Source organism: Phyllostomus discolor, chromosome 14, assembly GCF_004126475.2.
Source record: "Phyllostomus discolor isolate MPI-MPIP mPhyDis1 chromosome 14, mPhyDis1.pri.v3, whole genome shotgun sequence".
NCBI classification, from domain to species: domain Eukaryota; kingdom Metazoa; phylum Chordata; class Mammalia; order Chiroptera; family Phyllostomidae; genus Phyllostomus; species Phyllostomus discolor.
The window spans coordinates 50438804-50456484 of NC_040916.2; the positions used below are offsets into that span (position 1 = coordinate 50438804).

The 17681-nt window shown below is 37.3% G+C and overlaps 1 long non-coding RNA gene across 1 annotated transcript; it reads right to left on the reverse strand.

Annotated features, from left to right (window-relative positions):
• Positions 1-10486: 10486 nt before the first annotated feature.
• Positions 10487-17430, reverse strand: LOC118498182. Its single transcript, XR_004900703.1, has 3 exons — positions 17354-17430; positions 13260-13265; positions 10487-10497 (listed from the first exon to the last, which is right to left on the reverse strand). It is a non-coding gene; the product is annotated as an uncharacterized LOC118498182 (long non-coding RNA).
• Between the last annotated feature and the right edge of the window lie 251 nt (positions 17431-17681).

Genomic DNA, 17681 nt, shown 5'->3' on the forward strand with positions numbered 1-17681 from the left:
CCTTATGGGCACTCCTATGTAGGTAACTTTCTTTTAGGATTCTCTCTTTATCTTTAGTCTTGGATAACTTAATAATGATGTGCCTTGGTGTGTTCCTCCTGGGGTCCAACTTGTTTGGGACTTACATGTCTGTTTCCTTCTCCAGACTGGGGAGGTTTTCCTTCATTATTTTTTTCAAATAAGTTTTCAATTTCTTGCTCTTCCTCTCCTCCTTCTGGCACCCCTATCATTCAGATGTTGGCATGTTTAAAGTTGTCCCAGAGGCTCTTAAGCTTCTCCTCATTTTTTTGAATTCTTATTTCTTCATTCTGTTCTGGTTGAATGTTTATTTCTTTTTTTTTGCTCCAAATCATTAATATGAGTCCCAAGTTCCTTCCCTTCACTGTTGGTTCCCTATATATTTTTATTTCTTTCACTTTGTATAGCCTTCACTTCTTCCTTTATTTTGAGACCATACTCAATAATTTCTGTGAACATTCTGATTACCAGTGTTTTGAACTGTGCATCTGAGAGGCTGGCTATCTCTTTGTTGCTTAGTTCTTTTCTCTGGAGTTTTGATCTGTTCTTTCATTTGGGCCATATTTCTTTGTCTCAGCACACATGTTATGTTATAAGGGGCAGAGCCTTAGGTATTCACTAGGGTGGGACAACTCAAATCATTGTGTCATGGTGCTGTATGTGGGGGAGGGATCAGAGAGAGAACAATGCTGGTTGCTTGGCTCTCTGCTGGCTTTCACTCACTTCCCCTGCTACCCACATAAGTAAATTGCACCCCCCTGGTTCTGATTCCCATGGAGGTGTGGTCTTGTGTACGTTCTAGAACCCCATGGGCTCATCTGGTAGACTTTCTTATGACACTGGGGGTTTCTCTTGCCTCCACAATGCCCACAGGTTTTTATCACCAGAGATTTTGAGGCTTCATTTCCCTGTGCTGCAACCCTCAGTTGTGCAGTCTGTTTCACTCCCCAGTTGCTTCTCCCTGTTTATCTGCACTCAAATGTGGGACCGCTTGGTCTGCCAGCTGCTACCTTGTCATGTGTCCTTTCTGCCCTGGGTGCCCATCTTCGCCCCTCCTACTGTCTGGATGAATGTTTCTTCTTTAACTCCTTTATTGTCAGACTTCCATACAGTGCAATTTTCTGGTAGTTCTGGTTGTTTTTTTGTTTTTAAATTTGTTATTATTCTTTTGGTTGTGCGAGAAGGGAAATGTATCTACCTATGGCTCCATCTTGGCCAGAGGCTCTGTTTTACGGTATGTGCACTTTAAAATAGTCTCCCAAATTTTGGTAACTTCAAACCTTAGAATTTTGCTAAGTTAAAAAGATGAAACTTATTGAATATCTAGATTATTTCTAAGTAAAATAAAATACTAAAACATTAGTTGCCAAATGAATCTAAGTTTACCTACCTTTTTTTTTTTAATGGGAGAAACTATAGTTGGGTTGATTAATAAAAATGTGTTTTGTTGAAGAAACATATATTCCTAAAAATTATAAAATATATTGCTAGTGAGGGAGCCCATGTTTCTAGGAATTACAAAAAATATTCATAAATTTGCTAATGCTAATTGTTTACTTTTGGTTTCACTAAAATTGGGGTTTCTGAGGGTTAAGAACTCTAATTAATATACAAATAATTAATATGTACTTTATCTCTTTTTTAAAAATCCCCGACAGAGGATATGTTTATTTAGAGAGAGGAAGGGGGAGAGAGAGAGAGGGAGAGAGAGAGAAAGAGAGAAACATCTACTGACTGCCTCCCGCATGCGCCCTGACCAGGGTTGGAATCTGTAACTTAGTATGTGTACTAACCAGGAATTGAACCCACAACATTTTGATGTATGGGATGATGTTCTAGCTAGCCAAGCTACCTGGCCAGGGTGAAAGAATTAATATGTGTTTTGAATAATAGATGGCATAAGGTATGGAGAGGTGTTTTCATTAAGGGAGATGAAAATAATTTGTTCCTGATTATTTCAGAATGGAAAGAGAGAAAAGAGAATTTTACCTCTTATAATTAAGCTGACTAAAGTTAAATGACTAAATTGCTATTGCTAGTGTTTTTAAAAAATTAAATTAAGCCCTGGCTGGTATAGCTCAGTGGATTGAGCGTGGGCTACGAACCAAAGCATCGCAGGTTTGATTCCCAGTCAGGGCACATGCCTGGGTTGCAGGCCATGGCCCCCAGCAACCACACATTGGCATTCTCTCTTTCTCTCTTTCTCCCTCCCTTCCCTCTCTAAAAATAAATAAATAAAATCTTTTAAAAAATTAAATTAAGCTTTAATATCAATGATGTGCTTATGTAAAGCTAAAATTTAATATTATTTCTCTGTTAAAATAACAAAAATTTTCTATATTACTAGTATGCCATTAATAAGATATTATAAAGGGAAAACAAAGATTTTATGTTTTATTTAAATAATTTCCTGTACCCTTTATCATAAGGTCTTTAATTGCTTAAGAAAACTGAGTCTCCTATTAAAAGAGCTAAAATTTTGTTTACAACCTCTGTATTTGTCTTTGAAATATTTTATTATCATTTTAGTTAAATAGGTAATTATTATTTTATTAAGTATTGTTCTACAATGACTGATGAATTTATTTGAACAAATGTTTTAAAACTTTTGATATATCTGACAAAGTTCCCAAGATTCAAAAGTAGTCATTTTTTTGATTTTTGAGATTTTTAAGAAATTTGTAATTTTTCAGAAGGACCCCCTAAAACACTTCAAAGATTTACTCTCTCTCTTTATAAAAGGGGAACTTACATTAATAATGTATATATGGTATTTTAATTTACACAGGAAACATTGTCAAATAAATCATGCTAAAAAACTTAGTCTTTCTCTGTCTCTAAAAGTTGTAACTCTTATCTTGTTTTTGAAATGTAAACAGAGGAACTAACCAAAACATTGCCTGCAAAGACTGAAGGAAAAAGAAGATGCCTTTTATAAATGCAGACTGCTGTATAAGTTCCCTTTCCAAAACTGATTTGTAAAAGAGCTATGGTTTTTTACAAAACTACAAGAAAATAATTAGAATAAGACAAAAATGACTGTGTATGGAAAATATGCTTTTAGTAGAGAAAGGTATAAGGTATGGAGATATACTTTTGTTGAGGGAAGAATATAAAGGACAGAAGTTTTTTGGGGAGAGGGAGTTTAGTAGAAAAAGGAAAATAGTTTCATCCTAAAATAAAACAATTATTTCAAAATAAAAAGGAGATAGGACAAAATTAAAAGGTTCATGTGTGTTGCAGAACCTTCTTGGGGGAGTGATCTTGAGAAAAAAATTTTATATATGCTCAAACTATTTAAGACTGGAATGGATAACTAAATATGTTGCATTATTTATATGTATGTATGTATGTATGTATGTATGTTATGTATGTATGTGAACTCTCAGCAGTTCTTTAACCATAGCCATTTTTAAGTACTTTTTAATCATTTACAGATAATTACTGTTTACTCTGAGGATTTTACAAAAATGTTTCTATGGAGATGTTTCATCTTCAGAGAAATTCACAAAGAAGACTCTGATACTAAAATACAGATTTCTAATTAACTTTTAGATCATACCATTAAACTGGGTAAAGAGCTACAGAACTCTAAGGGAAAACTGGATTCAAAACTGCCAACAAAAAGATCAAGATCAACAAGAATTAATGATATGGTACTAAGTGAACCATATCATTAAAGATGAATAAAAATTTAGACATTTTTTTATAGTAATTGTTACTGGTTTTTGATCTTTGCTTTCTAGATATAAGAATTTTTTCCTCCCCAACTACCTATGACCTACAGCAGTTTGGTAAATTATACCTTTGTAAATAAAATGAAAACATTTATCTTTTCCAGAATTTCAGGTACTCTTAGCTGATCCCTCTGTGACCAAATTTAAAGGTGTTGACTCTTGGATTCATGTTTCCCAATTTAAAGAAAGCTCTTTTGCCTAACTGGACTGCTCAATCAACAGTGAAATTTTATAATTACTAGGAAATGAAGCAGATGACATCTGTTGTGGACACCTAACCCAAGATTTCAGATAAGGCCTGTATAATCTACACCTTTATTTGCCTCTTACTTTAGTTGTTTCCTGCCTTACAAAAAATATTAGAGGCAAAGCACTCACTATAATAGCTATTGTTTCCCTTTTCTCTTTAATTTCTGTCTGGAAAGATAACATTGGGCATTATCTTTAAACCTACTTCACAGGTCAAAATCTACAGCTAGTTAAACACATAGTCAGGGTTATTTAATGCCTGGAGATATCAGCCCCAATAATGTTACCAGATTTGAAAAAATTACTTTTTGCTTGCAATAACCACCACAGCAATAGCCAACTAGGAAAAAATCTGTCAATTCTCTTATATAAATTAGAGTTGCTCTTAATTATATCTTTGGTAAGTAAGGTAGAGTTTGCTCTGTTGTTAATACCTCTTGTACTTGGATAAAACACCTCTGGTAAATTAAAGATGAAACTAGATAAAATCTAGGCTCAAATGATTGAATACAGTACCATTGATATCTCATGGTTCTTTAACATCTTCACATAAGTGCCCTCAGGTATTGCCTCCTTAGATCAGGTCTGTTCTTCAAATTGAACTGAACCTTTTATTTGTAATTATAGATGTTTTTGCTGTTATAAATTACTGTTTGTTTTATATAGCTCGATGTTATAAAGACAGCACTCTGATAATGGTGGCTCAACATTTTGAGATGATCACTAAATCTTATGAGTTTTTTCGTATGAGAAACCTCACAAACTACTGATGTTGCCCTTAAAAAACATGATGATAAAGCCTTCTTCTGTTCTGGTGTTCTTGTTCAAATGTGGCCTAAAGCTCCCCAAAACATAAATAAATAAAACTACTTTCCCTTTGTGGGACATGACATCCTGGAAATGAACCTTCCTGGTTATGAGGAACCAACAACCGGATGACATACCCAAAATGAGCTACCTGACTATGATGCTTTTACTAACCTCTCAGTGCTGCTTTCCAGTGATTGATCAGCAATACTTTTAAGTAAAGATTTTGGTCAAAAGAAGGAAAAATTGAAACAATAAAATAAAATAAATGGAGCTACTTTAAAATGGAGCTGGAGTTGCCATGCTGGAAGAAATACCTTGTATTTTATTCCTCAAATCTTTGAACTGTTAAAAAAAAAGGCAAAATAACATTTGGATAGGTTAACCATGTGCCCCGCAAATTTCTTTGAAAAGATAACAAGAAGCCCTGACTGGTGTGACTCCTTTGGTAGGGTGTCATACTGCAAAGTGAGAGGTCACCAGTTCCGTTTCCAGTCAGGGCATGTACCTGGGTTTCAGTTTGGTTCCCAATTGAGGCACTTTATAAGAGGCAACCAATTGATGCTTCTCTTCTCTTTTTTCCCCTCCCTTCCCCTCTCATAAATAAATAAATAATAAATAAAATCTCTAAAAAAGATAACAAGAAAGCAGTTATTCTTTTTTTTTAAAGAGTTTATTTATTTATTTTTAGACAGAGGGGAAGGGAGGGAGAAAGAGAGGGAGAGAAACATCAATGTGTGGTTGCCTCTTGTGCATCCCCCAATGGGGACCTCGGACCATCGTAACCCAGGTATGTGCCCTGACTGGGAATCAGACTGGTGACCCTTTGGTTTGTTATAAAGGCACTCAATCCACCGAGCCACTCCAGCCAGGGGAGCAGTTATTCTTATTGATCTCAAATACTTGTTGCCTTTCACTCTGAAAGGCCTTTGATTTAAGTTAACACTATCTATCCGGATACTCCGTATGTGAAGAGCTCAGACCCAAAAGACTATCCTTCACTTCAGCCTTTGCTGGTGTGGCTCAGTTGGATGGAGCATCATCCTGTAACAGAAGGCTTGCAAGTTTGATTCCCAGTTGGGGCACGTGCCTAGGCTGCAGGTTCAGTCCAGATCTGGGAGCATACAGGAGGCAACCAATTGATGTTTCTTTCTCATGTCAATTGTTTCTCTCTCTCCCTAGAAGCAATGAAAAAATGTCTTTAGGTGAAGATAAAAAGAAAATTAAGACTCCCTTTCACTTTAGATGCTAATCACAAGTCTAGCTTGTCACCTGTGCTTCTGATCAACTGGCTATAAATTAGAGGTTCCCATGATTCCCTGGTTTGGGTTTGGTTAATTTGCTAGAGTGGCTCACAAACTCAGGAAAACAGTTTACTTACTAGATAATAGTGAGATGAAAGAGATGTCAAGGTGTGTGGGAAGGAGTTCAGAACTTGCATGCTCCCTGAACACCATTCTCCTCAAATCTCTACAGGTTCACCAACTCCAGAAGCTCTCCCAACCCTGTCTTTTTGAGTTTTAATGGAGGCTTCATTACATGTGCATAATTAATTGTCATTGGATACTGGTGATTGAATTAAATCTCCAGTTCCTTTTTCCTCCTTGGAGGTGGTGGGAGAAAGAGGAGAATGGGGGACTGAAAGTTCCAACCCTCTAATCACACTAAGATTGACTATACTGGCAACTAGTGCCCATCCTTAGATGCAGTCCAAAAGTCACCTCATTATAACAAAAGACAACTTTATTGCTCTCCTCATTTAGGAAGTTCCAAGTGTTTCAGGAGTTTTGTACCAGAAATGGGAGAAGGCCAAATACATATTTGTCTTAAATCACAATATCACACAGGTGATTTTTATCTTCTTTATACTTCTGTCTTTTCCAAATTTACTGCAATGACATGCATTAATTTAATAATAAAAACATGTAATATGTTTAAAAATTATTCTAATTTTAAGCTAAGACAGCAGGGAGCTAGCAAGATTATCTGGTGGAAAATGGAAAGGGTGAACACAGTACTTAATTACAGCAGAAGTTTGTTAAGTGGTATGGATAAGGAACTAGACATTCTGATAACCACTACTTCATATACTTGAGTTTTACTGGAGGCTTGTGGGGAGTCTGCACAAGGGTGTGTATACACAATGGCTTTTCCCACCTGCATTTAGAGAGGGAAGCCATAAGGATCTGCTGCAGCCTGCAGCTCTTTGCTAGTAGGCTGAGCTCCCTGCTTTGTCATTTCTGAGAAGCATGCCAGTTAGAGGGAGAGCCCAGCATGGCTGCCAGACTATTCTGATGTGTCACTAATTCTCACAACTGGTATACAGCAATCAGGCTATAGGTATTCACCAAGATCATAATGATACCAAGAGGTGGAGTGACCTTATCTCTTCTGAAAAGTGGGTTAGCACTAAGGATAGAAGTGAGAGGCTGGAGGGATGAATTGTAAGATAGAGGCTGAAGGGTGAGGCTGGAAGTGGTAGTCCTAAAGTGAACGTGTAGGGTTGGCAAAATTCAGTTCTGAAATGAATGAAGATGGAGGAGTAAAAATTAAATGGAGTGGGCTAGAGTAAAATAAACATTTTCTACCATATTCTTTATCACTTTTATGAGTATAAGGAAAAGATTTGACTGGTGTGGCTCAGTTGGTTGGGTGGTCCTGCAATGCAAAAGGTCACCAGTTTGATTCCTGGTCTGGCACATGCCTGGATTGCAGGTTCCATTACTGGTCAGGGCACATGTGAGAGGCAGCTGATGGATGTTTCTCTCTCTTTCTCTCTTTCTCCCTCCCTTCCCTTCTCTCTAAACATAAATAAATAAAATCTTACAAAAAGAAAACTGTTTGACTTTTATGTTTTGGTCTGGCATATGAACTTAGAAGTCACCACTTCATATGAACAACAAATAAAATCTGAACTAAATGCAAAATCAACAATTCTTATATCCATTAACAAGTGAGGTCACAGTAGCTCTGAGTGGTATTTCTTAGTTGGTTGGAGTGTCGTGCCATAAATTGTAAGGTCATAGGTACAATTCCTGGTGAGGGCATGTGTTTAGGTGGTGGGTTTGGTCCCTGGTTGGGGCATGTACAAGAGGCAATCATCCAATGTTTCTCTTTCTTTTTCCCACTCTTCCCCTCTCTCTAAAATCAATAAGCATGTCCTTGGGTGAGGATGAAAAAAAAAGTGAGGTCACAGTAAACCATAATTACAAGAAATATTAAAAGGACTTGAAGAAGAAAAGATAAAAGGTATGAATAAGAAAGTATAAGAAAGAAAAAATTCTCACTGACAAAGGCTCACACATAATAAAAGCAGTGAACCAACCAACTATAAAACTAATACAAAAGTTGAGAGACAAAAATAGATCATGTAATTACAACAATAAGTTGAGGGATACACACAAGCACACATGCAAAAGAAGTAAGAAATAATGACAAAAACATAAAGATGAAGGGGGTAAGTAAAAATGATAGTGATTTTAGAATATATTCAAAATTGCTTTGCCTAGGTAGTTCAGCTGGTTAAAGCATCGTCCAGATATGCCAAGGCTGTGTGTTTGATCTCCATCAGGAAACATAGTAGAGTCAACCAATGAATACATAAATAAGTGGAACAACAAAGTGATGTCTCTCTCTCTCCTCCCCTCTCTTTAAAATCAATAAATAAAAAAATGAGGTGACCATCAACTTAAAATAGACCACTATAAATGTAACAATATATTTGAAGCATGTGGTAACTGCAAACTAAAAATTTATAACAAAGAAAGAAAACCAAACATAACACTATAGAAAGTTATAAAAGAGAAAAGAATAAGACAATATGAAATGAACAGAGAACTAGAAAAAATCAGAATATAATTAATAAAATGGCAATAACTATATACCTGTCAATAATTAGTTTAAATGTAAGTGGACTAAATGCTTCAATCAAAATACATAAAGTGGATGAATGATTAAAAGACAAGATTCATACATATGCTGCCTATAAGAGACTCACTTTAGATTGAAAGACATACACAAAATGAGAGTAAAGGGATGGATAAAGATATTTTATACAAATGGAAACAACAAAAAATGCTGGGATAGTAATACTTACATTTGACAAAATGAACTTTAAAACAAAGACTGTAACAAGACAAAAGGACATTTCATAACAATAAAGAGATCAATCAAACAAGAGGAAATAACACTGGTGAACATTTACATACCCAACATAGGAGCAACCAAATATATAAAGCAAATATTGACAGATATAAAGGGAGAGGTTGCAAGATGGTGTCGGAGTAGGAAGGAGCAGATTTGGCTCTCCTCTGCTCAGGGGAGAAAATCCTGACCAATCTATGGAGTAGAAAGGCAAGCAACCAACATATTTCAGCATTTTTGAAAACAGAGGACCAAGGATTGTGGCAGAACCGAAAGAACAAAGAACAGATCCTTAGGGGAGTGCTACAACAAGACAAAAAAGAATAGGTGGAGGAGGTGAACACCAGGATACCCACTGGAAGAGGAAACCCAACAACAAAGGAACCACTAACAGCAGCAGAAGAAGGTGAAGGAGGGAGTAGTAACCACACAAACCTCAATCCAGGACTTATCTGGAAATACAACTAAACAGTACAGACAGTACCCAATACAAACAACTGAACAAGATTTCTTTAAACCTTGTACACACAAAAGATCCAGCTTCAACACAACCTGCCCTCACCAGCACAGCAAAATACAGAAGGTGGTGGACAGAGTGACCCACATTTAACCAGCTGGCAGGAAGGAACCACCAAAGAAAGACTCAACAACAATCAAAACCCAAAGGCAAACACAAAGCCAACTTAAACGACAGCCCAAGACCAGCGAGCGTGGGGGGTCAAGGAAACAGCACCACTGAAACTTACTGCTACTCTACTCAAGAAGTTCACATCATAAACCCAGGGAGCCAGAACAGATCAATATAAGAAGCTGAGGCGAACAAGAAGAGTCCCACAAACAATGGGAAGACAAAGAAATAATCCCCAAATGAAAGGAAAGGAGGAAGCCTCAAAAAGAATGCTGAATGAAACAGAGGCAATTCAACTATCAGATATTGAATTCAAAGCAGTGATTGTCAGGAAGCTCAATGAGCTCACAATGAGCTACGAGAAACTACAGGGAAGCTACAATGAACTCAACGAAAACTACATCAGCATAAAAAAGGAAATAGAAACTCTCAACAAGGGCCAAGAGGAAATGAAGAATACAATTTCTGAACTGAAGAACACAATAGAAGGAATGAAAAGCAGGATCGATGAAGCAGAAGATCGGATCAGCGAGCTAGAGGACAAAATAGAAGAAAACACCCAGAAAGAGCAAGAAAAGGAAAAGAGGCTCAGAAAAAATGAAGAGGGATTAAGAGAAATGCAAGACAATATGAAACGTAATAATATCCGCATAATAGGGATACCAGAAGGAGAAGAAGAAGAACAAGGGATAGAAAACCTAGTTGAACAAGTGATGATGGAAAACTTCCCTAATTCGATGAGACAAAAAGTCACACAAATACAGGAAACACAGAGAGTCCCAATCAAGAGGAACCCAAAGAGGCCCACCCCAAGACACATCGTAATTAAAATGGCAAAATTTCAAGACAAAGAGAGAATCTTAAAGGCAGCAAGGGAGAAAAAGGAAGTAACATACAAGGGGGGCCCCAATAAGGCTAACAGCTGACTTCTCAATGGAAACACTCCAAGCCAGAAGAGAATGGCAAGAAATAATCCAAGTAATGAGAACCAGAGGCCTGCAACCACGACTACTTTACCCAGCAAGGCTCTCAATTAAGATAGAAGGCCAAATAAGAAGCTTCTCAGACAAAAGAAGTCTAAAAGAATACACCTCCACTAAACCAGCTCTGTAAGAGATGCTGAAGGGACTGCTTTAAGGAAAGAAAGGAAAAGAGAGAGTCAGAGAGGATCACACGTACATAAAAGGCAATGAATAAGTACCTATCAATAATAACCTTAAAGGTAAATGGATTAAATGCTCCAATCAAAAGACATAGAATAGCTGATTGGATAAGAAAACATGACCCACACATATGCTGTCTACAAGAGACCCACCTCAGGATAAAAGATCTGCACAGGTTGAAAGTGAAGGGCTGGAAACAAATTTTCCAAGCAAATGGACAGGAAAAAAAGCCGGGGTAGCAATACTCATATCTGACAAAATAGACTTCCAAAGAAGGTCCATAAAGAGAGACCCAGAAGGTCATTTCATAATACTCAAGGGAAGAATCCATCAAGAAGACATAAATATTGTAAATATATATGCACCCAACATAGGAGCACCCAAATACATAAAGAAAATCTTAGAGGACTTCAAGAAAGATATGGACAGCAACACAATTATTGTGGGGGATTTTAACACCCCTATATCAAAAATGGACAGATCTTCCAAACAAAATATCAACAAAGATATTGAGGCATTGAACAATACACTAGACGAACTGGGCTTTACTGATATTTACAGAACCCTCCATCCCAAAGAAGCTAAATACACATTTTTTTTCAAATGTACATGGAACATTTTCAAAGATTGACCACATGATAGGACACAAAACAAGCCTCAACAATTTCAAAAAAATTGAAATCATACCAAGCAATTTCTCGGATCACAAGGGACTGAAACTAGAAACCAACCCCAAGGAAAAAAACCCAAAACACTCAAATTCATGGAGATTAAACAGTATGCTATTAAACAATGAATGGGTCAAGAATGATATTAGGGAAGAAATCAAACGGTTTTTGGAAACAAATGAAAACGAACTCACAGCAACCCAAAACTTATGGGACACAGCCAAGGCAGTCCTGAGAGGGAAGATCATAGCAATACAGGCCCACCTAAAAAAGTTAGAAACATTTCAAACAAACAACCTAACCCTACGTCTACAAGAACTCGAGGAACAACAACAAAGACAGCCCAGAGCAAGCAGAAGGAAGGAAATAACCAAGATCAGAGCAGAATTAAATGACATAGAGACTAAAAGCACAATTCTAAAGATCAATGAATCCAAGAGTTGGTTCTTTGAAAAGATAAACAAAATCGACAAGCCTTTAAGCAGACTCATCAAGAAAAAAAGAGAGAAAACCCAAATAAACACAATCAGAAATGAAAGAGGAGAGATTACAACAGATACCACAGAAATACAAAGGATTGTAACAAATTACTACAAAGAGCTGTATGCCAAGAAATTTGAAAACCTAGATGAAATGGACAAACTTCTAGAAAAATATAACCTCCCCAAACTCAACAAAATGGAAGCAGAAAGCCTGAACAATCCAATAACAGCAAAAGAAATTGAAGCAGTAATCAAAAAACTCCCAACACACAAAAGCCCTGGACCAGATGGTTTCACAGGAGAATTCTACAAAGCATTTAAGGAAGAACTAACACCGATCCTTCACAGACTATTTCAAAAAATCCAAAAAGATGGAAGACTCCCAAACTCTTTTTATGAGGCCAACAGCATCTTAATTCCAAAACCAGATAAAGACACAACGAAGAAAGAAAACTACAGGCCAATATCACTGATGAACATTGACGCTAAAATCCTCAACAAGATACTGGCAAACTGCATCCAACAGTACATTAAGAAGATCATACACCATGACCAAGTGGGATTCATTCCAGGTATGCAAGGATGGTACAATATTCGCAAATCACTAAATGTAATACATCACATAAACAAAAGCAAAGACAAAAACCACATGATCATATCAATAGATGCAGAAAAAGCATTTGATAAGGTACAGCACCCATTTATGATAAAAACACTCAGTAAAGTGGGAATAGAGGGAGCATTCCTCAACATAATAAAGGCCATATATGAGAAACCTACAGCCAACATTATACTCAATGGGCAAAAATTAAAATCTTTTCCACTAAGAACAGGAACAAGACAAGGATGTCCACTTTCACCACTTCTATTCCATATAGTACTGGAAGTTCTAGCCACAGCAATCAGACAAGAAAAAGAAATAAAAGGAATCCAAATCGGAAAGGAGGAAACAAAACTGTCACTGTTCGCAGATGACATGATAGTGTACATAGAAAATCCTATAGACTCCACCAAAAAACTGCTTGACCTAATAAATGAATTTGGTTAAAACAGCGGGATACAAAGTCAATATCCAGAAATCAAAGGCATTTCTGTACACCAACAATGAAACAGCAGAAGCAGAAATCAAGAAAAAAATTCCATTTGAAATAGCAAAAAGGAAAATAAAATACCTAGGAATAAACCTAACCAAAGAGGTAAAAGACCTGTATTCAGAAAACTACATAACACTGAGGAGAGAAATCAAGGAAGACACAAACAAATGGAAACATATACCGTGTTCATGGATTGGAAGAATTAATATCATTAAAATGTCCATACTACCAAAGCAATTTACACATTCAATGCAATACCTGTTAAAGTACCAATGGCTTATTTCACAGACATAGAACAAACACTTCAACAATTTATATGGAACCATAAACGACCCTGAATAGCTGCCTGCAATTTTGAGAAAGAAGAGTAAAGTAGGAGGAATCACAATACCTGACACTAAACTATACTACAAGGCCACTGTAATCAAAACAGCCTGGTACTGGCATAAAAACAGGCACATAGACCAATGGAACAGAACAGAGAGCCCAGAAATAAACCCAAGCCTCTACGGTCAATTAATATTTGACAAAGGAAGCAGCAACATAAAATGGAATAAAAATAGCCTCTTCAACAAATGGTGTTGGGAGAATTGGACAGCTACGTGCAAAAAAATGAAACTCGAGCACCAACTTAGACCTTATACAAAAATAGATTCAAGGTGGATAAAAGACTTAAATATAAAGCGTGACACCATTAAAGTACTAGAAGAGAACGTAGGTAGGAAAATCTCAGATATTTTACGCAGAAACTTTTTCACTGACTTGTCTCCTAGAGCAAGGGGCATAAAGGAAAGAATAAACAAATGGGACCTCATTAAAATTAAAAGCTTTTCCACAGCTAAGGAAAACAGTATCAAAATAAAAAGAGAACCAACTGTATGGGAAAACATATTTGCCAATGATACCTCAGACAAGGGTTTAATCTCCAAAATATATAAAGAACTTACACGACTCTACTCTAAGAAGACAAGTAACCCAATTAAAAAATGGGCAAAGGACTTGAACAGACACTTCTCCAAGGAGGACATACAGAAAATCCAAAGACACATGAAGCGATGCTCAATATCGCTAGCCATCAGAGAGATGCAGATTAAACCACAATGAGATACCACTTCACACCAGTCAGAATGGCCATCATAAACAAAGCAACAAACAACAAGTGTTGGAGAGGATGTGGAGAAAGGGGGTCCCTAGTGCACTGTTGGTAGGACTGCAGACTGGTACAACCATTATGGAAAGCAGTTTGGAACTTCCTCAGAAAACTAAAAATGGATCTGCCTTATGACCCAGCAATTCCATTGCTGGGACTCTATCCTAAGAACACTAAAACACCAATACAAAAGAACCTTTGCACCCCGATGTTCATAGCAGCACAATTTACAATAGCTAGGTGCTGGAAGCAACCTAGATGCCCATCAGTAAATGAATGGATCAAAAAACTATGGTACATTTACACAATGGAATTCTATGCAGCAGAAAGAAAGAAGGAGCTCATACCCTTTGCAACAGCATGGATGGAGCTGGAAAGCATTATGCTAAGTGAAACAAGCCAGGCAGTGAAAGACAAATACCACATGATATCACCTTTAACAGGAATCTAAACAACAAAACAAAACAAAACAAAAACTAGCAAAATATAACCAAAGACACTGAAATAGGGGATAGCCTGACAGCGGCCAGAGGGGAGAGAAGAGGGAATTCCAGGGGGGGAATGGGTAGGGATTACAGGAACAAATTTGGAGGACACATGGACAAAAAGTAGGGGTGGGGGGTAATGGGGGGAAGGGGGGAGGGTTGGGTGGGTGGGCTGGAATGGGAGTAGGGGGGAGAAAAATGTACTTGAACAATGATTAAAATAAAAAAAAAAGATTAATTAAAAAAAATAAAGGGAGAGGTTGACAATATAGTCATAGTAGTGGAGTAGTAGTGGCATCAATGACTGGGTCATCTAGACAGAAACTCAACAAGGAAATAGCATCCTTAAATGACACATTAGACCAGATAAATTTAATTGATATTTTTAGAATATTTCACCCAAAAGCTGTAGAATATACTTTTTTTAAAAGTGCACATGGAACATTTTCTAGGATAGACCACATGTTAGGTCACAAAACAAGTCATAATAAATTTGAGAAGATTGAGACTTCTGGCCAACAAGGAGGCATAGGTAGATACACTTTGCCTCCTCACACAACCAAAAGAAGGACAACAACAAATTTAAAAACAAAAAATAACCAGAACTTCCAGAAAATTGCACTGTATGGAAGTCCAACAACCAAGGAGTTTTAAAGAAGAAATATTCATCAGGCCTGTAGGAGGGGTGGAGAACTGGCAACTGGGGTAGAGAGGACTCGCAGTAAGGGTGGTGGCTAGTACAGCAGAGATTCCCACATTTGAGTGTGGATAAACCAGGAGGAACAACTAAGGAATGATACAGATCTCACAACCCAGGGTTCCAGTGTGGGGAAATGAAGCCTGAAAAGCTCTGACTGTAAAAATATGTAGGGATTTTGGTCACGGGAGAAACTCTCAGTCCCAAGGAGAGTTCTTTGGAGAGACCCACTGGGTCCTAGAACATACAAACCCACCCACCTGGGAATAAGCACCAGAAGGGTCCAATTGCTTGTGGGTAGTGGAGGAAGTGACTGAAAGCTGGTCAAGAGCTCGGCAAGCAGCATTATACCCTCTCTGACCCCTCCTGCACATACAGCATCACAACACAGTGATGTGAGTTGTCCTGTCCTGGTGAATACCTAATGCTCTGCCCCTTCCTACATAACAGACCCATCGAGACAAAGAAATATGGCCCAAATGAAAGAACAGTCCAAAGCTCCAGAAAAAAATACAACTAAGCAATGAAGAGATAGCCAACCTATCAGATGCAGAGTTCAAAACACTCACAGAAGTGGTTGGGTGTGATCCCAAAATAGAAGAAAAAGTGAAGGCTATGCAAAGTGAATAAAGGAACATGCACAGGGAACCAACAGTGAAGGGAAGGAAACTGGGACTCAGATCAATGATTTGGAGCAGAAGGAAGAAATAAACATTCAACTAGAACAGAATGAAGAAACAAGAATTAGGAACCTCTGAGACAACTTCAAATGTTCTAACATTGAAATCACAGGGGTGCCAGGAGGAACAGAGAAAACAGCAAGAAATTGAAAAACTTATTTGAAGAAATAATGAAGGAGGACTTCCCCAATCTGGCAAAGGAAATAGACTTGCAGGAGTTCAGGAAGCTCAGAGTCCCAGAAAAGTTGGACCCCAGGGAGGACACACCAAGTCAAGAAGTATTTGAAGTCATGAAAGGCAAGGACCTACATCCAAAATGACTCTCTTCAGCAAAGCTATCATTTAGAACTGAAGGGCAGATAAAGTGCTTCTCAGATAGGGTCAAGTTAAAGGAGTTCATCATCATCAAGCCCTTATTATTTGAAATATTACAGGGACTTATCTAAGAAAACGAAGATAAAAAATATGAACAGTAAATGACCACAAACTTACAACTGTCAACAAACAAACCTAAATTAAAACAAAAAAAACAAACTAAGCAAACACTAGAACAGGAACAGAATCACAGAAATGGAAGATCACATGGAGGGCTTATCAGCAGGGAGTGGGAGGGGAGAAGCGGGGAATAGGTACAGGGAATGAGAAGCATAAACGGTAAGTAGAAAATAGACAGGGGGAAGTTAGGAATAGTATAGGAAATGTAGAAGCTAAAGAACTTATACGTATGACCCATGGACATGAACTAAAGAGGAGAGGAATTGGTGGGAGGCTGTGTGAAGGGCCGAGAGGAAATAAAAGGTGTAAGATGTGACAACTGTAATAGCATAATCAATAAAATACATTTTAAAAAAATGGTTAAAATAGCATTTTTGTGGTTTCAATAAAAATAGTAAATATATTTATACATCTATTTGACTTTTACCAAATGATTTTTTGCATATTTGAAATGATCATATACATTTTTTGCTTTCTTTTAATATGTAATATTATGATAATAAACTAGTTTTATATTCTTTAAATCACTTTTTGGTTATACACATACCATTTTCTTAAAGAACAAAAAAAAGGTATATTTCTATTGGACTACAGTGATCCCTCACTTATCTCAGGAGTTACATTCCAGAGACCCTCGTGATAGATGAAAATCCGCGAAGTAGCAGTGGTTATGTATTTTATTATTTATATATATTTTAAGGCTTTATAAACACTTCCCCACACTCCTATAAACTTTCCACCTACTCTCTTATTAACCTTTCCCACACTCCTTACAAACACTTCATGTGCTCTTAAATACTTTCTATACTCTTAAACCTATGTAATTTTAAACAACATATAAAATTCTATATGGGTACTCACCTGTGAAGTATACTACAATTTGAATGATGAAGATCGTGAATTATGTGGCTGTGCAGTACTGATGGCGATGAAGTGATGGCAATGAGATGAATGTACTGCACAGCCAAGAAGAGCATTATAGCTCTTCTGAAGGCACCACTTCATCAGGTGCTTCATCAGTGGTGCAGTATTTTTGCCCTGGGCCATAACTGCTATTTCTGCTAAAGGCATAGGCGTAACTGATCTGTTCATCCGAGTGATGAACATAGTTATGGGGGAGTTTGCTGGCTGCTGCTTTTTATCTGCAGAGGCAGCTTCTCCATGCAGAGAAATGCTCTTGAGTCC